Below are 12,891 nucleotides of genomic sequence, written 5' to 3' on the forward strand. Positions count from 1 at the left end.
CCCTCTCGTTCAGACACATGTATTCTGTCTTACTACGACTGACCTTCATGCCTCTTCTTTCCAGAGCAAACCTCCACCTCTCTAGCTGTTCCTCCACCTGCTCTCTACTCTCACTGCAAATTACAATGTCATCCGCAAACATCATTGTCCAGGGAGATTCCTGTCTTACCTCGTCTGTCAGCCTGTCCATCAGCATAGCAAACAAAAAAGGACTCAAAGCTGATCCTTGGTGTAGTCCCACCTCCACCTTGAACTCCTCTGTCTGACCTACAGCACATCTCACCACCGTCATACTTCTCTCATACATGTCCTGAACTACTCTGACATACTTCTCTGCCACTCCAGACAATCTCATACAGTACCACAGCTCCTCCCTCGGCACCCTGTCATACGCCTTCTCTAAATCTACGAACACACAATGCAGCTCCTTCTGACCATCTCTGTACTTTTCCATCAACATTCTCAAAGCAAAAATGGCATCAGTGGTGCTCTTACGGGGCATGAAACCATACTGCTGCTCACAGATCTCCACCTTCTTCCTAAGCCTGGCTTCCACTACTCTTTCCCACAGCTTCATTGTGTGGCTCATCAACTTTATTCCTCTATAGTTTCTGCAGTTCTGCATGTCACCCCTTGTTCTTAAAGATCGGAACCAGAACGCTTCTCCTCCATTCCTCAGGCATCTTCTCACTCTCTAAAATCCTATTGAACAACCTCGTTAGAAATTCCACTGCTGTCTCTCCTAGGCACTTCCATACCTCCACAGGTACGTCATCAGGACCAACGGCCTTTCCGCTCTTCATCCTTTTCAGAGCCTTCCTAACCTCATCCTTTCCAATCTCTGCTACTTCCTGCTCCACAACAACCACATCTTCCTCCCTTCTTTCCCTGTCATTTTCCTCGTTCATCAGCTCCTCAAAATACTCCTTCCATCTTTTCTGTACACTCTCCTGGGTTGTTAGCACCTTTCCATCTCTGTCCTTAATCACCCTTATCTGTTGCACGTCCTTCCCATCTCTGTCTCTCTGTCTGGCTAGCCTGTACAAGTCCTTCTCTCCTTCCTTTGTGTCTAACCTGTCATAAAGCTCATCGTAAGCTTTCTGTTTGGCCTTTGCCACCTCTCTTTTCACTCTACGCTGCGCTTCCTTGTACTCCTGTCTACCTTCCTCAGTCCTTTTTATACAGACAGTGTAATCTGTCTGTATAATGATCCATCCAATCAGAGATGAGTGGGCGTGTCCTCAGAGGAACCATGGAATCATCGTTTCACTGACGTCAGAGAGAGTCAGACGTTGGTGAGGAGCGGAGCTGACGCTGAATGCTCGGAGCTACGATGTTTTTCATCAACTTTCTGTTTAAAATTGTAGAAACTGATGTCATGTAAGTTATGGTTTTTTGTAGATGTGTTTAAACTGATCGTTTTTTTATTACAATAAGCAGGAAAATGCTAATTGCGACTCGCTTTAGCCTGTAACGTGTTGGGTTAGTCTGTCACTATGTTTGGTAAAAACGACCTTAAACAAATGTTCAAAGTTCTAAAGGGGACTTTTATGCATTTGACCATAGACTAGTCTGTTTTCACACACCGACCGACACCGAGCTGCTCGTCTGAGCCGACCACAACCCCCCCCCCCAGACCTCAGAGGTTCCCGCCTCCTCTTCCTCCTCTTCCTCTGCTGTACAGTCAGAAACCGCAGAGTTTGTCTGCAGAACATTTTCTTTCTCCCGCCAACAGTTGCCCTGACCATCAGCTAGCTGAGCACGTGCACGTTTTATTTCCTGCTTGCTTAAAGTGAAAGGAGCTCTTCAGCTTTTGGCCTCAGTGTAGCAGAGCAGCGACCAGAAAAAAACAGAACATTCTAGAGTTTTTAGTTTAAAACTTTTGTTCCCATTTTAGATCATTTCTTTATTGTGAAGCTCTTTGGTTCCTTCAAGGACTTTTAAAGTGCTAAATGAATAAAGTTTCATTCATTCATGATCCTTTAATAAAATAAATCACATTATTTATGAAATAAAACACTAAACAGTGGATCCTCTCCCGTCTTTTAGGGCTGCAGCTCATCACGTCTCATGTTTAGTGTAGCTGCTGTGGTCTGAACGTCTGTTTCTCATCCAGTAATGATGAATGAAGCACATGTCTGTGTCTTCTGCTGCAGTTCATCATATTTCTGTGTTACCTTTATACAGAGTTTATTGCAGGAGTTATGTTCTAAAAATAACCGTAGTCGGTGAAATCCACGGATTCTGATTCCAGACGTTTATGGCAGGAAAACTCCTCTTTTCTCACACAGACATGAACATTTCCAACATTTTCCTCTCAGAATGAAAACAAAGATCTGATGATCGATCACAGATTTCTGATCTGAAGAGCTCAGTGTTTCTGAACAGGAGACACGGACTGAGGAGATTGATTGACAGGGTCTCCAGCCAATCAGGACACAGAACAGGGTGCCGTTTAAAAAAGGCAGCAGAATTGATCTGAAAGAACGAGCTAAACCGGGAAAGATGAACTGAGACACAGAAAGAGAAGACTGTCCTCTGTTCTGTTTGACAGATTTGAGAGGCTTTCAGATCGGGACACCGACTACAGAAGGAGGGAAGAAATGTCACGTCTGGATGGTGGGTCTCTGATATTGTTCAGCGGGCCGGACCAGACATGGAGACGGGCCGGATCCAGCCCACGGGCCGCAGTTTGCCCCCCCCTGGGTTAGATGAACATAGGACACCGACCTTAGTACTACCAATCCATGAGCACCATTTAGTAAACTGTGTGTACAGAATACTAAACCGTGAGCACAGTTTACTAAACGGTGGATTCATCAGTTGTGCTCGTACTGTTGCACAATCACACACAGTTGTTGCATGTGCGTGTCTCTGAGCAGAGCAGACAGACTCTTAGCTTCGTGTTAGCAGGGATGTGAGGGGGCTGTGGTACAGTGTGCGCAACAGAGGAGACTTCGGACCGCAGTCCGTTTCCCTGTTCTGCCGCCCGGACTCCAGAACCGTGTCTCCAGGGAGATTAGTGTCTCCAGACCGAGGACGGGCGGAGGAAGCTTTTGGGGGACCAGTCCTGACAAACCGTGCACACAATCCTGTGAATTTGTGTTCCCATTCAGGTCCAGACAAACAAAGGCTGATGGTTGTTCCAGTTAAATCTGTTATTAGCACGGCTATTGTTGTTAGCACGCATGTTGTATTAAACTATTAACTTAATCCTAACCCTTCTTCTGTGTCAGTTCAGCAAAATAAAAGCCCTGGGTGCACAGATTTAAAAAACTCTAAGCAAACACACACTTAGTAAAAATCCCAACAATCATAAACGCCCGTTTAGAAGATCACCTCCCTGTGTGGATCAGAGCTTAGCATTGTTTACTTCATGTCAGCTTCATCCTTTTTCTCCTCTTCATCACAGATTGCCAAGAATTCCTGGGGAAACGCCTGAGTTTGCCCCCCCACTGGAGGAGGAGGGGGGGGGGGGGGTCAACAGTCATTGTTTCAAGAACCCGCAGAACCTCAGCTGCCACGTTCTGTGGCGTCTGAGGTTCTGGCGAGGGGGCGTGTCTGCAGGTGGTCTTCCAGATCCGGCCTCTCTCCTGGACTCAGTGGGTGGTGGTCCTGAAGCTGTCACTTCCTGTCATCTTGATGGACGAGGCACTAAAATTCTTGGCGAGGAACTACATTGAACCAGGAAGCCAGATGCAGGTGGGAGGAGCTTCCAGCGTCTTCAGGTTGTTCCGCGTTCCTCTGGTCTGATGTTCTGGTGTTTCCTTCTGTCCCTCAAACCCAAAGGAACACGATGAGGAAGAGGAGCTGCAGAGGTGTCGGGGTCGTGATGCTGAAGCTGCGGCCGTCGCTGAGGGGCGTGTCCTGGTCATTTGTGCTGATCTTGGTGCCGCTGGTGTTTTGGACTCTGACATCACCAACATCTTCTGGGAGTAAAAACCCCTTTTCCTGTTGATGTGGGACAGAGGGGGGGTGATCTGATCTTTATTTCCATGTTAGTGTGAGGTCACCGCTGCTGCTCAAAGGTTGGAGCATCGCCTTCTTTGGGAGCCCGATTTCTTTTCTGCAGAACTGAAACAGAACGTCCCATCAGAACCAGCTGGTGCTACCGGTTGGTGTGACGTTTGGCTCCTCGGATGATGAGCTGGTAACCTCTGAGGTCCAGGAGTCTGGTCCTGTTCCTGCTGCTGGGACGTTAAAGTTCCCCAGCATCAGAGGATCGTTCCACCAGGGCAGTGAGCTCATTTCTGACCCTTTCTTAGGAAATCCTGCAGAAAGTAACTCCCTGAACCTCTGCAAAGAGAGCCTCTTCCATGACACTTCAGTAGATGTCACTGTAGAAGCTAAAAAGACAGCAACAAAACGAAAAATTGAATTAAAAAGTGATAATGCAGACCCTTCAGGTGAAAGCCTGAAGAAAGTCAAATTAGATGATGTTGCTGTGGAGGATCAGGAAGTCATTTTTAGTGAGCCTGACCAGGAAATTTTCTATTTTAACCCTTTAAATCTGGATGTCTGCCAGGCTCTGTGCTCAATGTTAAATATTGAGTTCCTAAATTTTAATCCCCCACCTGCTCCTCCCATTGGTTTGTTAGGGCCCCCCTGCACCAACGAAAGAATCATTGGAGATGGAAATTGTTACTTTAGGGCCATCTCTCAGGCTGTGAGCGGATCCCAAAACAGCCACAATTGGAAGCAAACCCACATCTGTACAGCTGGGTAATTGGGCGGGAGTTCTCCTCTGTGGCTGAGTACATAACCAAATCTAGGATGTGTTTCGTTATAATGCGTTTACAGACGTAGAAATTCAAGCCACAGCTGATCTATTAGGAGTAAATGTTTTTGCCTTGAACCATGTCATGAGGAATGTTAAAGTCAAAAGAAAAACAAAATATAGAGACGATTCCGCTCACAGGACCATGATGAAAACTCTTAGCATACAAAAAAACATCTGTAACTCTTTTGGTTTAGTGACATAAGTTAACCCTCGAATTTCTATTTTTTTAATTTCTTTGTTTAATTTTTTATTTCTGTGTTTGCTTAGTTTGGTTTTTACTTCTATTTCTGTTAATAGTTAAAATTTCAGAAGGTCAAAATAAATTTATTTTGTATTCAGACTTGTGTTGTATTGTTATAAATGTTGTATTTTTGTATTGTATTCTGCAAATGTTCAATAAAAATCAGACTATGACACTGAATGTAATGACATTTCCAAATGTGTGTAGATTTCTGTTCCAGTAGCATCAGCTGAGTCAGATCTGCTATGGAGGAAGAAATGAAGTCACTGATAGACAACAAGACTTTCAGCCTCACTAAGGTACCTGTGGGGGGGGGGGGGGGGGGGGGGGGTCTATGCTGTTAAAACTGACGCTGATGGAGGTGATAAATATAAAGTAAGGTGTGTGGCTAAAGGCTATAACCAGAAAGAAGGGACAGATTTCAGTGAGACTTTTTCATCCACTGCAGACATGACAAGTGTGATGCAGGAAGCAGCACAGGAAGGTTCAATCCTACACCAAATGGATGTACAGACAGTCTATTTGGACGCTCCAAGAGACTGAAATATTTGTGGAACAACCAGAAGGTTTTGAGAAGAAAATGAAGTAAAATAAGTCACTTTATGGGCTAAAGCAACCAGGTTGACACTGGAACTCATTTGATTGAAAACGGTTTTGAACAGAATCCTGCAGATTACTGTCTCTAATCAAATCTTTTCGTTTCTGCCTCTAAGCCCAGTTATCTAACTAAATGTCATATTACTCCAATTCAATTCATATTTTTTCCATCTTAATTATAATACTTGAATTCTCAAATCTTTAAGTTTGAGCCGGTAGATATACTCATTTAGAAAGAACAAAACAATATGCAGAGTGCATAAATGCATTGAGTTTATATAGGGCTGCTATATAAACTCATCCTTTCACTCATGGTGCAGATGCTTTATTATAGTAGGACAAAGTAACTCAGCAAAACACAGTAAAACAGCTAAATAACTAAACACATTTGGTCAAAAACCTACACTTAAACCCAAATCCGTCCAGACAGGCAAAGGGAATGGTATCCCAGACAAAGACAGCGTTACCTAGCAACCATAGCAAGACCATAGCAGCTATAGAGGGAAACCCAACAAACCATCAACGGCGGTTAAAGCAGTCAGACGTTTGTTCTGCAGCTCAGCAAAAATCTCTGCTTTAGGTTTTGGGGAGAAAAACAAAGGAAAACACACGGAGAAGGATTCTGCAAAGGAAATCCCAAGTTCTATTGGTAAGTCAGCGTCCTGGAAACATGCTTTGTTGGTTCTGAAGTGGCATGAATGCAGACTTAGATTGGTTTGTTTCCTTGGATTCTTCAGATGGATTCAAGCTGGAAATGTTGTCAGCATAAAGCAAGTTTGGACTAAACTAAAGCAGAAAGTGGCTTTGAAGATGGTCAGGAGAACTGAGGGCTTTTCTCAGGAATTCTGGGAAGAGGAGGACTTCTCCAAACAACCACAACCTTAGAGGAAGTTTTCTGAGCATTCATAGAATGCTTTTCCAATGACTCATCATTTTCCACAAGAAGCTAAGGAGTTTTTCCAAATGCATGCTGGGTATTCTTAGTTCTAGCTTGGAAAGCACTTTGTGGGATTTCCCTGGAAAACCTGCTTTATCAATCATTTTGGTCTCTTTTTCTTCTTCTAAGTTCCAGCTTGGTGAGTGTGCAGGTCGCCATGGCAACCACTGTCCAGGTCAAAGGGAGGACCACGGCCATCCAGTCTCCAGGCTTTTGGATTGATTTGGATTTGATAAACATTAGTTTCCCACATTTTAATAGTAGAATTCAACACGGGACATATAGTGGATTGTAAGAATAGGAACAAAAACAGCAACAACCAAATAATCCTCCTCCCCTTAAAACATGCATTTGACTCTGAACAAGTCTAAACCAAATCCAAGCAAAGACCAGCGCTGGGGCTCCTGCTAGTTTCTTTTAGAAGAGCCTGCCTCTTCTATACTATAGTTTTCATTAAACATGTTTCCTTAAAATAAACCCAGCTTGTCTGAATAAGATGAGTTGGCATTTTCATAAAAATTTGTAAATTTATAAAAAAGAAAAAAACAAATAAGCAAACAAAAATCCTATATTGAACTGAACTGTTTCTTTAATGTAGTGAAACATTAATTTGTCGCTTTTGTTTATTTCAGTCCAATTTTTTGTAATGGCAATTATTAATAGTTACTTTATCTCTGCTCTAAATTACATTTGGCATTTTTCATTAAATATAGAAATGAATTAAGAGAGTAAAAACAAACAAACAAACAAAAAACAATTGTAATTTTAAAAACAGTTTTTTATTGTAGTGAAATTTTAATTTGTCACTTTTGATTAATTTAATGCAATGTTTTTTTACATATGGGATCTATTAGTCGTTACCTTAACTCAAGAATTACAATGCAACATTCTCTCCAGAAAATGGGGTTAGTGTTTAATTTTAAATTTTAGGCGCCTCACCTCCCCCTATCGCTGTGCAGCTTAGTTTGCTTCTGCTTGCCGATTGGACCAACAAGAGCGCACAGTCTGCCCTCCTGCTGGAACCTTCCATACATGACCGACAGCCACAACAGATGAGACCTGCGGCTGGTAAGCTTTTCTGTTCCTTCCAAACTCTATAAAACGCTAATATTTTGCTGAGGTTAACCTCATGTGTTTGTATTTCTAATGCCGTGGACTCATATGGTGTCAATATAGTGCCTAAAGAATTGGGCATCAAAACAGTAAAACAGCGCATCAAAACCTCAAATCTGAGAATCAAAATGCATAAATTGAGAACCAAAACCTAAAATTTGCAACCAAAAGCTATAACCCAAAGCACAATCATATTTCTGAGTTCTCGATTCGTTTTCTCGCCATTCTGAAATCCTGTTTTTGAGTTGCAGTTTATTTTGAAATCGTATGTTTGAGTTGCGCTTTTATTTTTTGCGGTTTTGATACTAAAACCTGTCGAAACGTAAAAACAGTGACATGTCAGTCAAGGGGAGGGGAGGCGGGACATCCCCACATCCTCATTGGCTATAGCAGAAACCCACACTGTGGGAAAGACTCCACACTTCTGACTGATGTTCATGTCTACTTTATTATTCACAGTAAAGACTGGGACAGAACACTGAGAACCAAAAAGAACAGAGGAACAGTTCTAATGTCTACTAGAAAACATGAATCACAAGAACACCAGACACAAACACCAGTCTGGTTCTTTATCTGAATTTTTTTCTTTACAAAATAGTCATTTGCTCACATCTCAACTATGTATGAACTGCAGTCAGTCTTAGTTTAAAACAATAAAATCAAATGTTCGCTGTGTGTTAGAAATGTATACATATTTGACGTGTTGTCATGGTAACACACAGACTTAAAGCAACTTACACATTGGCTCATTATAAACTACGACCACAATGGTTAACTAAGCAACTTTAAACCAAATTATTATATCACAAGAAAACTACCAATAAAAAAAAAAAAAATACTGAATATTGTTTTCTGATTGGGGTTTAGCAAAATGTCTTTAAAAATCAAATCAACAAACAATGCCAGTAGAAATGTTAACTTTAATATGTTGAAAGCCACTCAAGAGATGAAGATTTAACTCTTATGCTACGTACACACCAATGCATGGCACGTTTTTAGAATGCGCTTAATGGGCATTCTTGAACATATTATTCTTTGGTTGCTTGAAATAAATCATTTCAAATCAAATTGTTAAAAAATGCGATTTGATACTTGCGCATGTACCCGCAGTTGGAAGACGCTTGGTGAAAACATCAAAACAAAAATCTTGTTCCAGACTTTTTCTTTTCAGCTCTATTTTGATTTATGACTTGGTGTCAATGTAGTCGTATGAAATTCCACTTTCAATAAAAAGTCTAAATAAAAGCTTGTAAAACCCCATGTTGCTACGCAGGTTTTTAAGTCAGTTTTGAGGCTCTACGTACAGATCAGACACACTGGCCAGTTGCCAAGGCCAGTGTATAGGGCGCACTTGATTATAGGGTGCAGTTTCCGTCATGGGTGCTTTTTCTGTTTTTAACACATACAAAAGGCGCAACGGATTTTAAGATGCTGATATGTTAGCATATACCGGTAAACCATGCATGCTAGTGTGTTTTTAAAAAAGGCAGTGGGAACATAACTGAGTTGGTTGTGATTTATTTTTCAGTCATAAAACAGATTCCAAACCGAATTTTCATGTCCTGTTGTGTGTATTGCTCTTGTTGGTCCTGGTCCCCTTCTTTTTGACAGTGTGACTCACCGAGATGTCAAAAGTAAGTGGCAGCTCGTCTATGTTGGTGATGTGGCACAGCTGAATGAGTTTGTCGGCAACCTTTTTACTCAAGTATGAGTGGAAGATGGACAGCTTTTCCTTGTAATCTGCTGGAAGTTGAATGCCTTCAATTGAATCGTGACTGTAGAGATTTTCTCTGATCGTTAATCCATCGCTCGAGTTGGTTTACCAACTTGGGCCACTTCGCCATATTTTCTGCAGAAATTCTTGACTTGTCAGAGTTCATTTTCCAGCTTCCTCCACCTGCGAACCATACAACTGATGTTGAATTCTCTCACAGCTGCTCGATTCACATGTTCCTCCGCATGGCTGACGGCTTGGAGTTTAAACTGGGCTTTATAAGCATGTATTTTTTCAGTTGCCATTTTTAGGGTTGAAAAAAATGATGTTCTGCTGAATGGACATACCTGCCCTTTTGGGGTGTGTCTTCTTTCACATCCACATTTCTCTCCCCCCTTTTCATGCTGTTTTCTTTTATGTCCTCTGACGAAGTCCCACAATAACACATTAGGTGCACCACCTCATTGGGCGTCCCCAACATCTTTGGGAAAATCTAAGACTTTTGTGCCCCTTGTGGTCGTGAAAATATGGTACATGTAGTTATGATTCAAAACAATCTTTCCCTATATACAGGTACATCTAAAAGAATGAATTTCATGAACGTTGGGTTGTTTTTTTCAAGATACAATAAAATGATCCAATTAAAGCAAATCTTCACTTTATCTGTTCAAGTTCTGTATTAAATTTCAGCTTATTTTTGATTATAGAAAAGAGCTACTTTTTAAATCATATTTTCCACTTTTTATGTCAAGAACTCTGTAGAGTTTTCCTGACTTACCAAAGAAAAGATTAAACAAAACCCCTTGCACAGAATGAGTGCTTATGTGTTTTTAAATTAGATACAGCGGGGAAAATAAGTATTGAACACATCAACATTTCTCTCAAAAAACATATTTCTAATCGAGCTATTGACACGAAATTTTCACCAGAGGTCGGCATCAACCCAAGTAATGCACACATAGAAAGAAATCCAAACATTTATGTCCATAAATGAAGTTATGTGTAATAAAGTGAAATGGCACAGGGAATAAGTATTGAACACATGAAGAAAAGGAGGGGTAAAAAGGTCTGGCAAGCCAAGAAAGCAGCTGGAGTTTGTCAGTATTCAGAAGGTTAACCTGCCCCCTATCAGTGCAAAGTAATATCAGCTGGTATAGTCCTGATTGATGCCTTTTAAAAAGGTTTCTCACCAGCAAGGTGTTAGACCTACGCAACCTTATTGTTGCAAAACACACTGAAGGCATTGGTTACAGGCGCATTTCTAAACTTCTGAAAGTTCCAGTGAGTACCATTGGGGCCATCATCCGGAAGTGGAAAGAACACGGCATTACCAAAAACCTGCCACGGCCAGGTGCTCCTCGCAAGATTTCAGACAGAGGAGTCAGAACAATCATCAGAAGGGTTCTCCAACAGCCCAGGACCACTCGTGGAGAGCTTCAGAAAGACCTGGAATCAGCAGGTACCGTTGTTTCAAAGAAAACAATAAGTAATGCACTCAACCGCCATGGCCTCCATGCACGCACACCACGCAAGACTCCATTTTTGAAGAAGAAGCATGTTGAAGCTCGTTTGGAGTTTGCCACACAACATTTGGATAAACCCGTGACATGCTGGGAGAAGATACTCTGGTCAGATGAGACCAAAATTGAACTCTTCAGATGTCATAAGACACAACATGTTTGGAGGAAAAATGGCACCGCACATCACCCCCAAAACACCATACCAACAGTCAAGTTTGGAGGTGGGAGCATCATGGCGTGGGGCTGTTTTTCAGCATGTGGTACTGGTAGACTTCATATCATTGAAGGAATAATGACTGGAGAAAAGTATGGAGACATTCTTGATCAGAATCTGCTGTCATCTGCCAGGCTGCTGAAGATGAAAAGAGGGTGGATCTTTCAGCAAGACAACCATCCCAAGCACACAGCCAAGGTAACACTCAACTGGTTGGAGAGAAAGAAAAGAAAGCTGCTAGAATGGCCCAGTCCATCACCAGACTTGAATCCAATTGAAAATCTTTGGAAAGAACTGAAGATCCGGGTTCACAGAAGAGACCCCCGGAACCTTGAAGATTTGAAGGCAGTTTGTGTGGATGAATGGGCCAAAATCACACCTGAGCAATGTATTCCACTGGTTTCTCCATACAGGAGGCGTCTTGAGGCTGGAATCACCAACAAAGGTTTTTGCACTAAACGTGTTCAATACTTATTCCCTGTGCCATTTCACTTTATTACACATAACTTCATGAATGGACATAAATGTTTGGATTTCTTTCTATGTGTGCATTACTTGGGTTGATGCCAACATCTGGTGAAAATTTTGTGTCAATAGCTCGATTAGAAATATGTTTTTTGAGAGAAATGTTGACGTGTTCAATACTTATTTTCCCCACTGTACATCACTGAAACTTTTGTCACATTCAGTTAAGATAAAGGCTTCTCTTCTGTATGGATTCTTTTGTGTGCTTTGAGACGAGATATTTGACTAAAACTTTTGTCACATTCAGTTAAGATAAAGGCTTCTCTTCTGTGTGAGTTCTCATGTGTGTTTTGAGATGAGATATTTGATTAAAACTTTTTTTACATTCTTTACAAGAAAAAGGCTTTTCTCCTGTATGAGTTCTCATGTGTGTTTTGAGAGTAGATAAGCAATTGAAACTTGTATCACATTTTTTACAAAAAAAAGGTTTCTCTCCTGTATGAGTTCTCATGTGTCTCTTTAGGGCAGATAAATGACGAAAACGTTTATCACATTCTCTACAAGAAAAAGGCTTTTCTCCTGTATGAATTCTCATGTGACTTTGGAGATCAGATATACGACTAAAACCTCTATCACATTCCTTACAAGAAAAAGGCTTTTCTCCTGTATGAGTTCTCATATGTCTTTGGAGATCAGCTACACGAATGAAACCTCGGTTACATTCATTACAAGAAAAAGGCTTTTTTTCTGTGTGAGTTCTCATGTGTATTTTAAGATTATATTTTTGACCAAAGCTTTTGTCACATTCTTTACAAGAAAAAGGCATGTCGTCTGAATTAGTTCTCATGTGTCTTTTGAGATTATATATTCGAGTAAAACTTGTATCACATTCTTTACAAGAAAAAGGCTTCTCTCCTTTGTGGGTTTGCATATGTGATTTGAGAGAACTTATTTCACTAAAACTTGTATGACATTTTTTACAAGAAAAAGTCTTCCCCCTTTTATGGATTCTCATATTAAGTCTAAACTGAGACAAGTTACCAAAACTTGGGATCCTCTGCTGTCTGTTGTGTGGGTCTATCTCTTCATCTGTAATTGAAGTGGCTTTTTCATCCTGACTGTCATTTACATTAAAGCTCTGCTGATTGTTTAGATCTGCTTCTCTGTTCTCATCTTCCTCATTTGTAGGAATCTCCATTAAGGTATCAGTCTCCTGCTTCAGATCAAGCTGATCTTCATCCTGACTGATGAAGAGATCATCTGGCTCCTCTTTAATCTTTGAGGGTTCTGGTCCCCCCACTTTCTTTTCA

At 41.3% G+C, this 12,891-nt stretch overlaps 1 long non-coding RNA gene across 1 annotated transcript in view; it reads left to right on the top strand.

Annotated features, from left to right (window-relative positions):
- The window catches only part of LOC144989428 (uncharacterized), a 29,801-nt gene extending 19,507 nt beyond the window's left edge, over positions 1-10,294 (top strand). Inside the window, exons 3-5 of the long non-coding RNA XR_013653588.1 lie at positions 767-3,702; positions 3,790-5,320; positions 6,199-10,294. This is a non-coding gene — a long non-coding RNA (uncharacterized LOC144989428). The remainder of the gene's footprint in view (positions 1-766; positions 3,703-3,789; positions 5,321-6,198) is intronic.
- Positions 10,295-12,891: the final 2,597 nt, after the last annotated feature.

Source organism: Oryzias latipes, chromosome 2 (genome assembly GCF_053564925.1).
Source record: "Oryzias latipes strain Hd-rR chromosome 2, Olatipes_Hd-rR_3.1".
Taxonomy (NCBI): domain Eukaryota; kingdom Metazoa; phylum Chordata; class Actinopteri; order Beloniformes; family Adrianichthyidae; genus Oryzias; species Oryzias latipes.